The sequence below is a fragment of the Gadus chalcogrammus genome, chromosome 12 (assembly GCF_026213295.1).
Source record: "Gadus chalcogrammus isolate NIFS_2021 chromosome 12, NIFS_Gcha_1.0, whole genome shotgun sequence".
In the NCBI taxonomy this organism is placed as follows: domain Eukaryota; kingdom Metazoa; phylum Chordata; class Actinopteri; order Gadiformes; family Gadidae; genus Gadus; species Gadus chalcogrammus.
This window is the reverse complement of record NC_079423.1, coordinates 10,549,657-10,563,374: the sequence shown is the minus strand read 5'-3', so window position 1 is coordinate 10,563,374 and position 13,718 is coordinate 10,549,657. Positions and strand designations below refer to the sequence as shown.

Sequence of the window (13,718 nt, the reverse complement as noted above, 5' to 3'; positions counted from 1 at the left end):
GACATTTGATTATGTGTTTACAGTCTCATCTCATCTCATTTTCGTCCGCTTATCCGGGGTCGGGTCGCGGGGGGAGCAGCTCAAGCAGGGGGCCCCAGACTTCCCTTTCCCGGGCCACATTGAGCAGCTCTGACGGGGGGATCCCGAGGCGTTCCCAGGCCAGTGTTGAGATATAATCTCTCCACCTAGTCCTGGGTCTTCCCCGAGGTCTCCTCCCCACTGGACGTGCCTGAAACACCTCCCAAGGAAGGCGCCCAGTGGGCATCCTTACCAGATGCCCGAACCACCTCAGCTGACTCCTTTCTAAGTAAAGGAGCAGCGGCTCTAATCCGAGTTCCTCACGGATGGCTGAACTTCTCACCCTATCCCTAAGGGAGACGCCAGCCACCCTTCTGAGAAAACTCATCTCGGCCGCTTGTACCCGCGATCTCGTCCTTTCGGTCATCACCGAGCCCTCATGACCATAGGTGAGGATAGGAACGAAGATCGACCGGTAGATCGAGAGCTTTGCCTTGCGGCTCAGCTCTCTTTTCGTTACAACGGTGCGGTAAAGCGAACGCAATACCGCCCCCGCTGCTCCGATTCTCCGGCCAATCTCACGCTCCATAGTACCCTCACTCGCGAACAAGACCCCGAGGTACTTGAACTCCTTCACTTGGGCTAAGGATTACAGATGTTTACAGTGTCACATAAAAATATGATGTTATTGACACATGTTGGACAGATGCTCTATTCCATGCAGTCGCGCCGTAAGTGGACAGTATGGTGGAGTAACGGGATTAAATATAGAGAATTTCTTTTTATTTCTATTCTAAGGAGATATTTCTGGAGTTATAACTGAGAAGTAACGCAGTGGACTTAAATTATTCTGATTAGGATTTAACGCATGATACGGGTTGAAATTAAATTGATGAAGGGCGATGATAAACATCGTTCTTCTCACTCTGCAATTCTTCGGTCTGACTTCAGTTCACCACCACACCGTCTGTGTCGCCAATTCTCCTTTTCCTCCAAACCATGCGTACGCATGGGTCAGAGTTTGCTTAGGGCTGCGCACATTTTCCCGTCAAGTTGGTTTTTTATAGATCACAACCTTGGCGTGAAAAGTCACGTACGCAACTTTCAGCCCCGTTTTGTGCGTACGCAACGGTTATAAATGAGACCCCAGGTCACGGTACGCCACGGAGTCAATGAGCTCGAGTTGAAAAAGAAAAAGCTTACAGCAGCTGGTATTCCCAGGCGGTCTCCCATCCAAGTACTAACCAGGCCCGACCCTGCTTAGCTTCCGAGATCAGACGAGATCGGGCGTGTTCAGGGTGGTATGGCCGTAAGCAACTAGTGCAGGCGCAAAACCAGGTTTTATACAGTAGCACATAAGGAGTGAGAACGCTGCTGAGGCTCGACGTTACACTCTTACAAAAACAATCATTAGTTAGATATAAACGGCAGTAATTGATTCAGTAAGACTCCTTATCCATGTAAACGATCATTGTGACATCTGAATTCATTAATTATCTGAAATACACTGCGTGTGCGTGTGATGTTAAATGTTTGAACCAAGGTTAACGGTTAAAGTGTCAGAGAATGGGTGGTGATTTTTTGACGTCCTCCCATGATCTGAAGTGAGCGTGCGTGTTTGTGTTGGTGAAAGTTTAAGAAATGTACAACTGTCGGTTCAGCTCTCTGGTGCTCCCTGCTGGCAGTATCACTATACTGTCCTCATGTTTCACAAAAATAGTTTTGAGAGACGTTGTCAGTTTTTGTATGTTGCTTAAATCCTCCAAAGCGGTTGGCAGTAAACATCAGGTCACGGTACGCCACGGAGTCAATGAGCTCGAGTTGAAAAAGAAAAGCTAACAGCACCTGGTATTCCCAGGCGGTCTCCCATCCAAGTACTAACCAGGCCCGACCCTGCTTAGCTTCCGAGATCAGACGAGATCGGGCGTGTTCAGGGTGGTATGGCCGTAAGCAATTAGTGCAGGCGCAAAACCAGGTTTATACAGTAGCACATAAGGAGTGAGAAAGCTGCTGAGGCTCGACGTTACACTCTTACAAAAACAATCATTAGTTAGATATAAACGGCAGTAATTGATTCAGTAGGACTCCTTATCCATGTAAACCATCATTGTGACATCTGAATTCATTAATTATCTGAAATACACTGCGTGTGCGTGTGATGTTAAATGTTTGAACCAAGGTTAACGGTTAAAGTGTCAGAGAATGGGTGGTGATTTTTTGACGTCCTCCCATGATCTGAAGTGAGCGTGCGTGTTTGTGTTGGTGAAAGTTTAAGAAATGTACAACTGTCGGTTCAGCTCTCTGGTGCTCCCTGCTGGAAGTATCACTATACTGTCCTCATGTTTCACAAAAATAGTTTTGAGAGACGTTGTCAGTTTTTGTATGTTGCTTAAATCCTCCAAAGCGGTTGGCAGTAAACATCAGGTCACGGTACGCCACGGAGTCAATGAGCTCGAGTTGAAAAAGAAAAAGCTTACAGCACCTGGTATTCCCAGGCGGTCTCCCATCCAAGTACTAACCAGGCCCGACCCTGCTTAGCTTCCGAGATCAGACGACATCGAGCGTGTTTTTTTTTTCTTTTGGTGACACCCGTCACTACTTGCAGCAACCTGGGCTTCAGAGGAGGTCTCCCATCCAAGTACTAACCAGGCCCTACCCTGCTTAGCTTCCGAGATCTGACGAGATCGGGCGTGTTCAGGGTGGTATGGCCGTAAGCAATTAGTGCAGGCGCAAAACCAGGTTTTATACAGTAGCACATAAGGAGTGAGAAAGCTGCTGAGGCTCGACGTTACACTCTTACAAAAACAATCATTAGTTAGATATAAACGGCAGTAATTGATTCAGTAGGACTCCTTATCCATGTAAACGATCATTGTGACATCTGAATTCATTAATTATCTGAAATACACTGCGTGTGCGTGTGATGTTAAATGTTTGAACCAAGGTTAACGGTTAAAGTGTCAGAGAATGGGTGGTGATTTTTTGACGTCCTCCCATGATCTGAAGTGAGCGTGCGTGTTTGTGTTGGTGAAAGTTTAAGAAATGTACAACTGTCGGTTCAGCTCTCTGGTGCTCCCTGCTGGCAGTATCACTATACTGTCCTCATGTTTCACAAAAATAGTTTTGAGAGACGTTGTCAGTTTTTGTATGTTGCTTAAATCCTCCAAAGCGGTTGGCAGTAAACATCAGGTCACGGTACGCCACGGTAGGCCACGGAGTCAATGAGCTCGAGTTGAAAAAGAAAAAGCTTACAGCACCTGGTATTCCCAGGCGGTCTCCCATCCAAGTACTAAGCAGGCCCGACCCTGCTTAGCTTCCGAGATCAAACGAGATCGGGTGTGTTCAGGGTGGTATGGCCGTAAGCAATAGTGCAGGCGCAAAACCAGGTTTTATACAGTAGCACATAAGGAGTGAGAAAGCTGCTGAGGCTCGACGTTACACTTTTACAAAAACAATCATTAGTTAGATATAAACGGCAGTAATTGATTCAGTAGGACTCCTTATCCATGTAAACGATCATTGTGACATCTGAATTCATTAATTATCGGAAATGCACTGCGTGTGCGTGTGATGTTAAATGTTTGAACCAAGGTTAACGGTTAAAGTGTCAGAGAATGGGTGGTGATTTTTTGACGTCCTCCCATGATGTGAAGTGAGCGTGCGTGTTTGTGTTGGTGAAAGTTTAAGAAATGTACAACTGTCGGTTCAGCTCTCTGGTGCTCCCTGCTGGCAGTATCACTATACTGTCCTCATGTTTCACAAAAATAGTTTTGAGACGTTGTCAGTTTTTGTATGTTGCTTAAATCCTCCAAAGCGGTTGGCAGTAAACATCAGGTCACGGTACGCCACGGAGTCAATGAGCTCGAGTTGAAAAAGAAAAAGCTTACAGCACCTGGTATTCCCAGGCTGTCTCCCATCCAAGTACTAACCAGGCCCGACCCTGCTTAGCTTCCGAGATCAGACGAGATCGGGCGTGTTCAGGGTGGTACGGCCGTAAGCAATTAGTGCAGGCGCAAAACCAGGTTTTATACAGTAGCACATAAGGAGTGAGAAAGCTGCTGAGGCTTGACGTTACACTTTTACAAAAACAATCATTAGTTAGATATAAACGGCAGTAATTGATTCAGTAGGACTCCTTATCCATGTAAACGATCATTGTGACATCTGAATTCATTAATTATCTGAAATACACTGCGTGTGCGTGTGATGTTAAATGTTTGAACCAAGGTTAACGGTTAAAGTGTCAGAGAATGGGTGGTGATTTTTTGATGTCCTCCCATGATCTGAAGTGAGCGTGCGTGTTTGCGTTGGTGAAAGTTTAAGAAATGTACAACTGTCGGTTCAGCTCTCTGGTGCTCCCTGCTGGCAGTATCACTATACTGTCCTCATGTTTCACAAAAATAGTTTGGAGAGACGTTGTCAGTTTTTGTATGTTGCTTAAATCCTCCAAAGCGGTTGGCAGTAACATCAGGTCACGGTACGCCACGGTAGGCCACGGAGTCAATGAGCTCGAGTTGAAAAAGAAAAAGCTTACAGCACCTGGTATTCCCAGGCGGTCTCCCATCCAAGTACTAACCAGGCCCGACCCTGCTTAGCTTCCGAGTTCAGACGAGATCGGGCGTGTTCAGGGTTGTATGGCCGTAGGCAATTAGTGAAGGCGCAAAACCAGGATTTATACAGTAGCACATAAGGAGTGAGAAAGCTGCTGAGGCTCGACGTTACACTTTTACAAAAACAATCATTAGTTAGATATAAACGGCAGTAATCGATTCAGTAGTACTCCGTATCCATGTAAACGATCATTGTGACATCTGAATTCATTAATTATCTGAAATACACTGCGTGTGCGTGTGATGTTAAATGTTTGAACCAAGGTTAACGGTTAAAGTGTCAGAGAATGGGTGGTGATTTTTTGACGTCCTCCCATGATCTGAAGTGAGCGTGCGTGTTTGTGTTGGTGAAAGTTTAAGAAATGTACAACTGTCGGTTCAGCTCTCTGGTGCTCCCTGCTGGCAGTATCACTATACTGTCCTCATGTTTCACAAAAACAGTTTTGAGAGACGTTGTCAGTTTTTGTATGTTGCTTAAATCCTCCAAAGCGGTTGGCAGTAAACATCAGGTCACGGTACGCCACGGAGTCAATGAGCTCGAGTTGAAAAAGAAAAAGCTTACAGCACCTGGTATTCCCAGGCGGTCTCCCATCCAAGTACTAACCATGCCCGACCCTGCTTAGCTTCCGAATCAGACGAGATCGGGCGTGTTCAGGGTGGTATGGCCGTAAGCAACAAGTGCAGGCGCAAAACCAGGTTTTATACAGTAGCACATAAGGAGTGATAAAGCTGCTGAGGCTCGACGTTACACTCTTACAAAAACAATCATTAGTTAGATATAAACGGCAGTAATTGATTCAGTAGGACTCCTATCCATGTAAACGATCATTGTGACATCTGAATTCATTAATTATCTGAAATACACTGCGTGTGCGTGTGATGTTAAATGTTTGAACCAAGGTTAACGGTTAAAGTGTCAGAGAATGGGTGGTGATTTTTTGACGTCCTCCCATGATCTGAAGTGAGCGTGCGTGTTTGTGTTGGTGAAAGTTTAAGAAATGTACAACTGTCGGTTCAGCTCTCTGGTGCTCCCTGCTGGCAGTATCACTATACTGTCCTCATGTTTCACAAAAATAGTTTTGAGAGACGTTGTCAGTTTTTGTATGTTGCTTAAATCCTCCAAAGCGGTTGGCAGTAAACATCAGGTCACGGTACGCCACGGAGTCAATGAGCTCGAGTTGAAAAAAGAAAAAGCTTACAGCACCTGGTATTCCCAGGCGGTCTCCCATCCAAGTACTAACCAGGCCCGACCCTGCTTAGCTTCCGAGATTCAGACGAGATCGGGCGTGTTCAGGGTGGTATGGCCGTAAGCAAATAGTGCAGGCGCAAAACCAGGTTTTATACAGTAGCACATAAGGAGTGAGAAAGCTGCTGAGGCTCGACGTTACACTTTTACAAAAACAATCATTAGTTAGATATAAACGGCAGTAATTGATTCAGTAGGACTCCTTATCCATGTAAACGATCATTGTGACATCTGAATTCATTAATTATCTGAAATACACTGCGTGTGCGTGTGATGTTAAATGTTTGAACCAAGGTTAACGGTTAAAGTGTCAGAGAATGGGTGGTGATTTTTTGACGTCCTCCCATGATCTGAAGTGAGCGTGCGTGTTTGTGTTGGTGAAAGTTTAAGAAATGTACAACTGTCGGTTCAGCTCTCTGGTGCTCCCTGCTGGCAGTATCACTATACTGTCCTCATGTTTCACAAAAATAGTTTTGAGAGACGTTGTCAGTTTTTGTATGTTGCTTAAATCCTCCAAAGCGGTTGGCAGTAAACATCAGGTCACGGTACGCCACGGTAGGCCACGGAGTCAATGAGCTCGAGTTGAAAAAGAAAAAGCTTACAGCACCTGGTATTCCCAGGCGGTCTCCCATCCAAGTACTAACCAGGCCCGACCCTGCTTAGCTTCCGAGATCAGACGAGATCGGGCGTGTTCAGGGTGGTATGGCCGTAAGCAATTAGTGCAGGCGCAAAACCAGGTTTTATACAGTAGCACATAAGGAGTGAGAAAGCTGCTGAGGCTCGACGTTACACTCTTACAAAAACAATCATTAGTTAGATATAAACGGCAGTAATTGATTCAGTAGGACTCCTTATCCATGTAAACGATCATTGTGACATCTGAATTCATTAATTATCTGAAATACACTGCGTGTGCGTGTGATGTTAAATGTTTGAACCAAGGTTAACGGTTAAAGTGTCAGAGAATGGGTGGTGATTTTTTGACGTCCTCCCATGATCTGAAGTGAGCGTGCGTGTTTGTGTTGGTGAAAGTTTAAGAAATGTACAACTGTCGGTTCAGCTCTCTGGTGCTCCCTGCTGGCAGTATCACTATACTGTCCTCATGTTTCACAAAAATAGTTTTGAGAGACGTTGTCAGTTTTTGTATGTTGCTTAAATCCTCCAAAGCGGTTGGCAGTAAACATCAGGTCACGGTACGCCACGGTAGGCCACGGAGTCAATGAGCTCGAGTTGAAAAAGAAAAAGCTTACAGCACCTGGTATTCCCAGGCGGTCTCCCATCCAAGTACTAACCAGGCCCGACCCTGCTTAGCTTCCGAGATCAGACGAGATCGGGCGTGTTCAGGGTGGTATGGCCGTAAGCAATTAGTGCAGGCGCAAAACCAGGTTTTATACAGTAGCACATAAGGAGTGAGAAAGCTGCTGAGGCTCGACGTTACACTTTTACAAAAACAATCATTAGTTAGATATAAACGGCAGTAATTGATTCAGTAGGACTCCTTATCCATGTAAACGATCATTGTGACATCTGAATTCATTAATTATCTGAAATACACTGCGTGTGCGTGTGATGTTAAATGTTTGAACCAAGGTTAACGGTTAAAGTGTCAGAGAATGGGTGGTGATTTTTTGACGTCCTCCCATGATCTGAAGTGAGCGTGCGTGTTTGTGTTGGTGAAAGTTTAAGAAATGTACAACTGTCGGTTCAGCTCTCTGGTGCTCCCTGCTGGCAGTATCACTATACTGTCCTCATGTTTCACAAAAATAGTTTTGAGAGACGTTGTCAGTTTTTGTATGTTGCTTAAATCCTCCAAAGCGGTTGGCAGTAAACATCAGGTCACGGTACGCCACGGTAGGCCACGGAGGCAATGAGCTCGAGTTGAAAAAGAAAAAGCTTACAGCACCTGGTATTCCCAGGCGGTCTCCCATCCAAGTACTAACCAGGCCCGACCCTGCTTAGCTTCCGAGATCAGACGAGATCGGGCGTGTTCAGGGTGGTATGGCCGTAAGCAATTAGTGCAGGCGCAAAACCAGGTTTTATACAGTAGCACATAAGGAGTGAGAAAGCTGCTGAGGCTCGACGTTACACTCTTACAAAAACAATCATTAGTTAGATATAAACGGCAGTAATTGATTCAGTAGGACTCCTTATCCATGTAAACGATCATTGTGACATCTGAATTCATTAATTATCTGAAATACACTGCGTGTGCGTGTGATGTTAAATGTTTGAACCAAGGTTAACGGTTAAAGTGTCAGAGAATGGGTGGTGATTTTTTGACGTCCTCCCATGATCTGAAGTGAGCGTGCGTGTTTGTGTTGGTGAAAGTTTAAGAAATGTACAACTGTCGGTTCAGCTCTCTGGTGCTCCCTGCTGGCAGTATCACTATACTGTCCTCATGTTTCACAAAAATAGTTTTGAGAGACGTTGTCAGTTTTTGTATGTTGCTTAAATCCTCCAAAGCGGTTGGCAGTAAACATCAGGTCACGGTACGCCACGGTAGGCCACGGAGGCAATGAGCTCGAGTTGAAAAAGAAAAATGCTTACAGCACCTGGTATTCCCAGGCGGTCTCCCATCCAAGTACTAACCAGGCCCGACCCTGCTTAGCTTCCGAGATCAGACGAGATCGGGCGTGTTCAGGGTGGTATGGCCGTAAGCAATTAGTGCAGGCGCAAAACCAGGTTTTATACAGTAGCACATAAGGAGTGAGAAAGCTGCTGAGGCTCGACGTTACACTCTTACAAAAACAATCATTAGTTAGATATAAACGGCAGTAATTGATTCAGTAGGACTCCTTATCCATGTAAACGATCATTGTGACATCTGAATTCATTAATTATCTGAAATACACTGCGTGTGCGTGTGATGTTAAATGTTTGAACCAAGGTTAACGGTTAAAGTGTCAGAGAATGGGTGGTGATTTTTTGACGTCCTCCCATGATCTGAAGTGAGCGTGCGTGTTTGTGTTGGTGAAAGTTTAAGAAATGTACAACTGTCGGTTCAGCTCTCTGGTGCTCCCTGCTGGCAGTATCACTATACTGTCCTCATGTTTCACAAAAATAGTTTTGAGAGACGTTGTCAGTTTTTGTATGTTGCTTAAATCCTCCAAAGCGGTTGGCAGTAAACATCAGGTCACGGTACGCCACGGTAGGCCACGGAGTCAATGAGCTCGAGTTGAAAAAGAAAAAGCTTACAGCACCTGGTATTCCCAGGCGGTCTCCCATCCAAGTACTAACCAGGCCCGACCCTGCTTAGCTTCCGAGATCAGACGAGATCGGGCGTGTTCAGGGTGGTATGGCCGTAAGCAATTAGTGCAGGCGCAAAACCAGGTTTTATACAGTAGCACATAAGGAGTGAGAAAGCTGCTGAGGCTCGACGTTACACTTTTACAAAAACAATCATTAGTTAGATATAAACGGCAGTAATTGATTCAGTAGGACTCCTTATCCATGTAAACGATCATTGTGACATCTGAATTCATTAATTATCTGAAATACACTGCGTGTGCGTGTGATGTTAAATGTTTGAACCAAGGTTAACGGTTAAAGTGTCAGAGAATGGGTGGTGATTTTTTGACGTCCTCCCATGATCTGAAGTGAGCGTGCGTGTTTGTGTTGGTGAAAGTTTAAGAAATGTACAACTGTCGGTTCAGCTCTCTGGTGCTCCCTGCTGGCAGTATCACTATACTGTCCTCATGTTTCACAAAAATAGTTTTGAGAGACGTTGTCAGTTTTTGTATGTTGCTTAAATCCTCCAAAGCGGTTGGCAGTAAACATCAGGTCACGGTACGCCACGGTAGGCCACGGAGTCAATGAGCTCGAGTTGAAAAAGAAAAAGCTTACAGCACCTGGTATTCCCAGGCGGTCTCCCATCCAAGTACTAACCAGGCCCGACCCTGCTTAGCTTCCGAGATCAGACGAGATCGGGCGTGTTCAGGGTGGTATGGCCGTAAGCAATTAGTGCAGGCGCAAAACCAGGTTTTATACAGTAGCACATAAGGAGTGAGAAAGCTGCTGAGGCTCGACGTTACACTCTTACAAAAACAATCATTAGTTAGATATAAACGGCAGTAATTGATTCAGTAGGACTCCTTATCCATGTAAACGATCATTGTGACATCTGAATTCATTAATTATCTGAAATACACTGCGTGTGCGTGTGATGTTAAATGTTTGAACCAAGGTTAACGGTTAAAGTGTCAGAGAATGGGTGGTGATTTTTTGACGTCCTCCCATGATCTGAAGTGAGCGTGCGTGTTTGTGTTGGTGAAAGTTTAAGAAATGTACAACTGTCGGTTCAGCTCTCTGGTGCTCCCTGCTGGCAGTATCACTATACTGTCCTCATGTTTCACAAAAATAGTTTTGAGAGACGTTGTCAGTTTTTGTATGTTGCTTAAATCCTCCAAAGCGGTTGGCAGTAAACATCAGGTCACGGTACGCCACGGAGTCAATGAGCTCGAGTTGAAAAAGAAAAAGCTTACAGCACCTGGTATTCCCAGGCGGTCTCCCATCCAAGTACTAACCAGGCCCGACCCTGCTTAGCTTCCGAGATCAGACGAGATCGGGCGTGTTCAGGGTGGTATGGCCGTAAGCAATTAGTGCAGGCGCAAAACCAGGTTTTATACAGTAGCACATAAGGAGTGAGAAAGCTGCTGAGGCTCGACGTTACACTTTACAAAAACAATCATTAGTTAGATATAAACGGCAGTAATTGATTCAGTAGGACTCCTTATCCATGTAAACGATCATTGTGACATCTGAATTCATTAATTATCTGAAATACACTGCGTGTGCGTGTGATGTTAAATGTTTGAACCAAGGTTAACGGTTAAAGTGTCAGAGAATGGGTGGTGATTTTTTGACGTCCTCCCATGATCTGAAGTGAGCGTGCGTGTTTGTGTTGGTGAAAGTTTAAGAAATGTACAACTGTCGGTTCAGCTCTCTGGTGCTCCCTGCTGGCAGTATCACTATACTGTCCTCATGTTTCACAAAAATAGTTTTGAGAGACGTTGTCAGTTTTTGTATGTTGCTTAAATCCTCCAAAGCGGTTGGCAGTAAACATCAGGTCACGGTACGCCACGGTAGGCCACGGAGTCAATGAGCTCGAGTTGAAAAAGAAAAAGCTTACAGCACCTGGTATTCCCAGGCGGTCTCCCATCCAAGTACTAACCAGGCCCGACCCTGCTTAGCTTCCGAGATCAGACGAGATCGGGCGTGTTCAGGGTGGTATGGCCGTAAGCCAATAGTGCAGGCGCAAAACCAGGTTTTATACAGTAGCACATAAGGAGTGAGAAAGCTGCTGAGGCTCGACGTTACACTCTTACAAAAACAATCATTAGTTAGATATAAACGGCAGTAATTGATTCAGTAGGACTCCTTATCCATGTAAACGATCATTGTGACATCTGAATTCATTAATTATCTGAAATACACTGCGTGTGCGTGTGATGTTAAATGTTTGAACCAAGGTTAACGGTTAAAGTGTCAGAGAATGGGTGGTGATTTTTTGACGTCCTCCCATGATCTGAAGTGAGCGTGCGTGTTTGTGTTGGTGAAAGTTTAAGAAATGTACAACTGTCGGTTCAGCTCTCTGGTGCTCCCTGCTGGCAGTATCACTATACTGTCCTCATGTTTCACAAAAATAGTTTTGAGAGACGTTGTCAGTTTTTGTATGTTGCTTAAATCCTCCAAAGCGGTTGGCAGTAAACATCAGGTCACGGTACGCCACGGTAGGCCACGGAGTCAATGAGCTCGAGTTGAAAAAGAAAAAGCTTACAGCACCTGGTATTCCCAGGCGGTCTCCCATCCAAGTACTAACCAGGCCCGACCCTGCTTAGCTTCCGAGATCAGACGAGATCGGGCGTGTTCAGGGTGGTATGGCCGTAAGCAATTAGTGCAGGCGCAAAACCAGGTTTTATACAGTAGCACATAAGGAGTGAGAAAGCTGCTGAGGCTCGACGTTACACTTTTACAAAAACAATCATTAGTTAGATATAAACGGCAGTAATTGATTCAGTAGGACTCCTTATCCATGTAAACGATCATTGTGACATCTGAATTCATTAATTATCTGAAATACACTGCGTGTGCGTGTGATGTTAAATGTTTGAACCAAGGTTAACGGTTAAAGTGTCAGAGAATGGGTGGTGATTTTTTGACGTCCTCCCATGATCTGAAGTGAGCGTGCGTGTTTGTGTTGGTGAAAGTTTAAGAAATGTACAACTGTCGGTTCAGCTCTCTGGTGCTCCCTGCTGGCAGTATCACTATACTGTCCTCATGTTTCACAAAAATAGTTTTGAGAGACGTTGTCAGTTTTTGTATGTTGCTTAAATCCTCCAAAGCGGTTGGCAGTAAACATCAGGTCACGGTACGCCACGGTAGGCCACGGAGTCAATGAGCTCGAGTTGAAAAAGAAAAAGCTTACAGCACCTGGTATTCCCAGGCGGTCTCCCATCCAAGTACTAACCAGGCCCGACCCTGCTTAGCTTCCGAGATCAGACGAGATCGGGCGTGTTCAGGGTGGTATGGCCGTAAGCAATTAGTGCAGGCGCAAAACCAGGTTTTATACAGTAGCACATAAGGAGTGAGAAAGCTGCTGAGGCTCGACGTTACACTTTTACAAAAACAATCATTAGTTAGATATAAACGGCAGTAATTGATTCAGTAGGACTCCTTATCCATGTAAACGATCATTGTGACATCTGAATTCATTAATTATCTGAAATACACTGCGTGTGCGTGTGATGTTAAATGTTTGAACCAAGGTTAACGGTTAAAGTGTCAGAGAATGGGTGGTGATTTTTTGACGTCCTCCCATGATCTGAAGTGAGCGTGCGTGTTTGTGTTGGTGAAAGTTTAAGAAATGTACAACTGTCGGTTCAGCTCTCTGGTGCTCCCTGCTGGCAGTATCACTATACTGTCCTCATGTTTCACAAAAATAGTTTTGAGAGACGTTGTCAGTTTTTGTATGTTGCTTAAATCCTCCAAAGCGGTTGGCAGTAAACATCAGGTCACGGTACGCCACGGAGTCAATGAGCTCGAGTTGAAAAAGAAAAAGCTTACAGCACCTGGTATTCCCAGGCGGTCTCCCATCCAAGTACTAACCAGGCCCGACCCTGCTTAGCTTCCGAGATCAGACGAGATCGGGCGTGTTCAGGGTGGTATGGCCGTAAGCAATTAGTGCAGGCGCAAAACCAGGTTTTATACAGTAGCACATAAGGAGTGAGAAAGCTGCTGAGGCTCGACGTTACACTCTTACAAAAACAATCATTAGTTAGATATAAACGGCAGTAATTGATTCAGTAGGACTCCTTATCCATGTAAACGATCATTGTGACATCTGAATTCATTAATTATCTGAAATACACTGCGTGTGCGTGTGATGTTAAATGTTTGAACCAAGGTTAACGGTTAAAGTGTCAGAGAATGGGTGGTGATTTTTTGACGTCCTCCCATGATCTGAAGTGAGCGTGCGTGTTTGTGTTGGTGAAAGTTTAAGAAATGTACAACTGTCGGTTCAGCTCTCTGGTGCTCCCTGCTGGCAGTATCACTATACTGTCCTCATGTTTCACAAAAATAGTTTTGAGAGACGTTGTCAGTTTTTGTATGTTGCTTAAATCCTCCAAAGCGGTTGGCAGTAAACATCAGGTCACGGTACGCCACGGTAGGCCACGGAGTCAATGAGCTCGAGTTGAAAAAGAAAAAGCTTACAGCACCTGGTATTCCCAGGCGGTCTCCCATCCAAGTACTAACCAGGCCCGACCCTGCTTAGCTTCCGAGATCAGACGAGATCGGGCGTGTTCAGGGTGGTATGGCCGTAAGCAATTAGTGCAGGCGCAAAACCA

At 45.1% G+C, this 13,718-nt stretch overlaps 20 non-coding genes across 20 annotated transcripts; all 20 read right to left on the bottom strand.

Moving 5' to 3' along the window:
- Positions 1–1,214: 1,214 nt before the first annotated feature.
- LOC130401185 (5S ribosomal RNA) lies at positions 1,215–1,333 on the bottom strand. The gene has a single exon (XR_008903648.1). It is a non-coding gene; the product is annotated as a 5S ribosomal RNA (ribosomal RNA).
- A 518-nt stretch (positions 1,334–1,851) lies between these two features.
- On the bottom strand, positions 1,852–1,970 carry LOC130400072 (5S ribosomal RNA). Its single transcript, XR_008902555.1, has one exon. It is a non-coding gene; the product is annotated as a 5S ribosomal RNA (ribosomal RNA).
- A 644-nt stretch (positions 1,971–2,614) lies between these two features.
- Positions 2,615–2,734, bottom strand: LOC130395188 (5S ribosomal RNA). The gene has a single exon (XR_008898273.1). It is a non-coding gene; the product is annotated as a 5S ribosomal RNA (ribosomal RNA).
- A 529-nt stretch (positions 2,735–3,263) lies between these two features.
- LOC130400185 (5S ribosomal RNA) lies at positions 3,264–3,382 on the bottom strand. Its single transcript, XR_008902662.1, has one exon. It is a non-coding gene; the product is annotated as a 5S ribosomal RNA (ribosomal RNA).
- A 516-nt stretch (positions 3,383–3,898) lies between these two features.
- On the bottom strand, positions 3,899–4,017 carry LOC130394699 (5S ribosomal RNA). The gene has a single exon (XR_008897832.1). It is a non-coding gene; the product is annotated as a 5S ribosomal RNA (ribosomal RNA).
- Positions 4,018–4,545: 528 nt separating this feature from the next.
- LOC130394259 (5S ribosomal RNA) lies at positions 4,546–4,664 on the bottom strand. Its single transcript, XR_008897436.1, has one exon. It is a non-coding gene; the product is annotated as a 5S ribosomal RNA (ribosomal RNA).
- Positions 4,665–5,183: 519 nt separating this feature from the next.
- On the bottom strand, positions 5,184–5,301 carry LOC130395348 (5S ribosomal RNA). Its single transcript, XR_008898416.1, has one exon. It is a non-coding gene; the product is annotated as a 5S ribosomal RNA (ribosomal RNA).
- A 519-nt stretch (positions 5,302–5,820) lies between these two features.
- LOC130400772 (5S ribosomal RNA) lies at positions 5,821–5,940 on the bottom strand. The gene has a single exon (XR_008903245.1). It is a non-coding gene; the product is annotated as a 5S ribosomal RNA (ribosomal RNA).
- Positions 5,941–6,469: 529 nt separating this feature from the next.
- Positions 6,470–6,588, bottom strand: LOC130398430 (5S ribosomal RNA). Its single transcript, XR_008901001.1, has one exon. It is a non-coding gene; the product is annotated as a 5S ribosomal RNA (ribosomal RNA).
- A 529-nt stretch (positions 6,589–7,117) lies between these two features.
- On the bottom strand, positions 7,118–7,236 carry LOC130398429 (5S ribosomal RNA). The gene has a single exon (XR_008901000.1). It is a non-coding gene; the product is annotated as a 5S ribosomal RNA (ribosomal RNA).
- A 529-nt stretch (positions 7,237–7,765) lies between these two features.
- LOC130398428 (5S ribosomal RNA) lies at positions 7,766–7,884 on the bottom strand. Its single transcript, XR_008900999.1, has one exon. It is a non-coding gene; the product is annotated as a 5S ribosomal RNA (ribosomal RNA).
- A 530-nt stretch (positions 7,885–8,414) lies between these two features.
- Positions 8,415–8,533, bottom strand: LOC130399596 (5S ribosomal RNA). The gene has a single exon (XR_008902102.1). It is a non-coding gene; the product is annotated as a 5S ribosomal RNA (ribosomal RNA).
- Positions 8,534–9,062: 529 nt separating this feature from the next.
- Positions 9,063–9,181, bottom strand: LOC130398426 (5S ribosomal RNA). Its single transcript, XR_008900997.1, has one exon. It is a non-coding gene; the product is annotated as a 5S ribosomal RNA (ribosomal RNA).
- A 529-nt stretch (positions 9,182–9,710) lies between these two features.
- On the bottom strand, positions 9,711–9,829 carry LOC130398425 (5S ribosomal RNA). The gene has a single exon (XR_008900996.1). It is a non-coding gene; the product is annotated as a 5S ribosomal RNA (ribosomal RNA).
- Positions 9,830–10,348: 519 nt separating this feature from the next.
- Positions 10,349–10,467, bottom strand: LOC130398424 (5S ribosomal RNA). Its single transcript, XR_008900995.1, has one exon. It is a non-coding gene; the product is annotated as a 5S ribosomal RNA (ribosomal RNA).
- A 528-nt stretch (positions 10,468–10,995) lies between these two features.
- On the bottom strand, positions 10,996–11,114 carry LOC130398422 (5S ribosomal RNA). The gene has a single exon (XR_008900994.1). It is a non-coding gene; the product is annotated as a 5S ribosomal RNA (ribosomal RNA).
- Positions 11,115–11,643: 529 nt separating this feature from the next.
- On the bottom strand, positions 11,644–11,762 carry LOC130398421 (5S ribosomal RNA). The gene has a single exon (XR_008900993.1). It is a non-coding gene; the product is annotated as a 5S ribosomal RNA (ribosomal RNA).
- A 529-nt stretch (positions 11,763–12,291) lies between these two features.
- Positions 12,292–12,410, bottom strand: LOC130398420 (5S ribosomal RNA). Its single transcript, XR_008900992.1, has one exon. It is a non-coding gene; the product is annotated as a 5S ribosomal RNA (ribosomal RNA).
- Positions 12,411–12,929: 519 nt separating this feature from the next.
- On the bottom strand, positions 12,930–13,048 carry LOC130398419 (5S ribosomal RNA). The gene has a single exon (XR_008900991.1). It is a non-coding gene; the product is annotated as a 5S ribosomal RNA (ribosomal RNA).
- Positions 13,049–13,577: 529 nt separating this feature from the next.
- On the bottom strand, positions 13,578–13,696 carry LOC130398418 (5S ribosomal RNA). The gene has a single exon (XR_008900990.1). It is a non-coding gene; the product is annotated as a 5S ribosomal RNA (ribosomal RNA).
- Between the last annotated feature and the right edge of the window lie 22 nt (positions 13,697–13,718).